We start from the raw sequence: 3,549 nt of genomic DNA on the forward strand, positions 1-3,549 counted from the left end.
ACTTTCCGCCTCCTCACCCACGCACACAAAGCACTTTACGAACTTGGACCCGAATGCCTCAACACGCGACTTTCCTTCTACACCCCCTCCCGCCAGCTACGCTCTTCCAACCAAGCCCTTGCTGCTGTTCCTCGCATCAACAAAACCACCATGGGAGGAAGATCCTTCTCCTACCTGGCGGCTAAAACCTGGAACTCACTTCCCATTCACCTTCGCCTCACTCAAAACCACCTAGCATTCAGAAAGCAACTTAAAACCTGGATATTCGACAAGTAAGTCCCCACCCTTCCTCAAGCGCCTTGAGACCCTCTGGGTATGTAGCGCGCTATATAAATTATCTGACTGACTATCTGACTAAAGTATATCAGGGAGAGACAGCAATTCTGTCGGAATTTTATCCCTCGACAAATAAATACATTGGAGAAACCACTTTCTTACCTAGTGTAAATTGTACTCCCGAAGGAGAACAATACAAAGTCGCATACAATCTTTTTAACAGGTCCAATCCCAACAAGTTCTCACCACAACCTGTTGTCAGAATAAGGGGTGCTTCGAATTCACAAGGACCAACAGACAGGGACATAGGACATGAAATCGGGTTCCTAACCGGGACGCCAGAAAAGCCTACAGAAACATTCATTTCGCCAGACAAACGTGCGCCAGGGAGTTTTGAGTGCATCATAGAACTCTTTGTAGCACCAGTATCCAACAGAAAAGGTTCTGACACACCTGATGTAATCACCTCAACGTATGGTCCACTCTGATCTACTGGAACTGAAACAACTCCCTCTCTTTGTCCATGGCTGTCCTAGCAATCATTACCTTCCATATACTCATCTTCTGCATAGTAATCATCAGCGTAGTACTGAGCTGTCCTACCAGATGCGGTATTCTGCTGATCAAACCTATTCATGGAATTTTGAGATGGAAAGGAGCGTGTATTCTGGGGGACGTTTCCACGTCCTCTACCTCTAGGTGTTTGCTGAACACCTTTACCTCTTGTGTTTGACACACCATTTGCGCGCTGTAACAAGATAGGGCAACTATATTTAAAATGACCTTCTTCCTTGCAGTACGAACACTGACCTACAGGAACGCGTGGCTGATTGTACTCTACTCTTGGCTTTTGAAACTGTTGAGGTTGCTGATAATTATTCTGATAGTTATTCTGACCGACATTATTCTGGCCACTACCACCACGTGGCGGGTATGCTTGCTGTAACAGGACCTTCGTTTTTAACTCTTTAGTTTTCTTATCTGCTCTATCTTTCTCATCTTTGTCTCTATTTTCATAATATTGTGCAGTAGCCAATATCTGTGCTGAAGAAGAAACTGCCCACGAACTCTCTGAATCCTTCAACTTTTTACACAACTCTGGAAGTAGATTGTGTACAAATTTATCAACGAACAGTCGCTGACCACCTTCTGTACTCATATCTTGACCACTGTGGTTGACAAACGTTTCTTCAAATCTGGTGAAGAAATCAGACACCGTTTCATCTTTCTTTTGCTTACACGCAGACAACTTATCCCAATTTACACGCAATTCGGGCATCAAAGTCTTCAGATATGTAATATTTCTACCAGGGAGTTCTGCTACTAAAGGCTCAGGTTTAGCACCACCAACTTGTCTGGTATCAGCAGCAGTAATATTTGCCCATGTCGCCTAGCTCTTGATTATGATCCGTATGACGAATCTTTCCCCATAAAGGCTGTGGAACAACATTCCCAAATAACATATCGATATCAGCTAAATTCATGATACAGGAACCTGCAGTCTGTGATAATTCTTTGTAATACCCTGCAGGATTTTTACGGGGATCAGGCAATGTCTGCTTAAGGGCTAATACTTCAGCTCGCTTCCATGGGACATGTACCCACACACGCTGAAAATGAGGCTGAATAGGTGGGTTAGCTGCTAGGTCCCCCTCCCTCTATACTGGGGGAACCTCTCTCATGGGATATTGTCTTCCTTTTTTCTTGGTAGAAGAATCATAATCAAACAACGACTTGGAAACACCTTCAGTTCTAAGGGATAACAATGTCGCAACGGCTTTCCTAACATCTGAACCCACAATTGTACCTTTTGAAAATTCGAACCGTACATGGCTCAACTCGGGCGGGTTAGAGTCCAAATCATTCTCTTCTAAATCTTCCCATAGAAAACCACACATTTTCTCGAAAACGTACCTCTGTTTCGATGCTTCCCACTGATGGAAAACATCCATAACAGATTCTAGATCATATATTGTCGGGTTAGTCACCCATCTATGTGCCAAACGATCCAATACTTCTTTCTCCCTAGAATCAGGCAGTTGGCTACGCAACTGCTTGTGTTCAGGGGTATTAGTCGGGCCTGCCGCTCCAAACAAAGGATATAGAAGACTAGAAACAGTGCTTGCCACTCTCTGGCGGACAGACGGAGAAGTCGATGAAAAGACAAGTGGGAAGGCAAGGTGAGATGAGGCAGATGCAGAGGCAGTGTCAGGAGGAGTACCAGGAGTGGTAGTCGATACAGTAGTTAAAGTTGCAGGAAGTATAGGAAGAGCAGGTGTAAAGGCCGGTGACCCTTGGGAAGGCTGCACCGGAGGAATAGGAGCCAGCTGAAGAGTAGCTGGTGGGTGCTGTAGAGGAACAGGAGGTATAACAACCATGGGTTGCACAACTAAAGGTTGTGGAGGTGCTGTAGCATTTTGCACATAGGGGGGTGGCGAATTTAACAAATGCGACATTAGGGGATCTTTTTCAAGCTCTTTTGCTGCTTCCTGCTGAAGAGGCGGCAAAACTGGGTAGCATTTATCTATTACCATTTTACGTTGCCTGTGCAACTGCTCACTCATCTGTTCTTCTTTATTGTCTTTATACTACATAGCAGCTTGCATTACAGAGATACCCCTTTCTCTCTTATCTTTCTTCGCTAATTTAATTTCCTTCTGTTTGGCCTCCTTACGCCACAGGCGGAAAGAGTCAAACATTGCCAGCCGGGCTTTCTTCTTAAAGAGTTTAACTTCGAGATTATCTAGGATTTCCGTATCAAAACTACCGTATTGGGGCCATTTTAAAACACCATCTTTTCTGGTGTATTTTATCCACACTTCATTGTATGTGATGGGGCCTACCCCATGTTTCACATATAATTCATAAGTTGGAGTCCCAATTGGAGGAACCGGACACGAGTCCTCCAGTCGGGAGTCCCTATTATTACAACCAAGACAAAACAAATTTCCAAGTCTGCTAAGTCTAGGCATCTTCGCTCTCTAGTCTAGCTTCAAACTTCAAAGGATTATCGATTACGATATTTCTCGTGAATACACGAGTCCTTCGGCTTTGGCGCTTGCAAGTTCCAAATCAAAGCGGTCCCACAAAGGGGACACCAAACAAACTACGGACTGGGAAACGCTCCACTTATACTTAACTGAGGTATCCATGATGTCACCAGAAGACTCGTCTAACGTTTCGCTCTACCAAACATCAAGGGTCCAAATCAGGGCAATAGTCAGGGCAGCAGTCCTTCGTAGCCGTCGGTATGCGGGAAACGTCGCAGCAAAG

At 44.8% G+C, this 3,549-nt stretch overlaps 1 pseudogene; it reads right to left on the reverse strand.

Annotated features, from left to right (window-relative positions):
* Nucleotides 1–808: 808 nt before the first annotated feature.
* Nucleotides 809–3,248, reverse strand: LOC147716906 (uncharacterized; annotated as a pseudogene).
* Between the last annotated feature and the right edge of the window lie 301 nt (nt 3,249–3,549).

Source organism: Lissotriton vulgaris, chromosome 5, assembly GCF_964263255.1.
Source record: "Lissotriton vulgaris chromosome 5, aLisVul1.2, whole genome shotgun sequence".
In the NCBI taxonomy this organism is placed as follows: Eukaryota; Metazoa; Chordata; class Amphibia; order Caudata; family Salamandridae; genus Lissotriton; species Lissotriton vulgaris.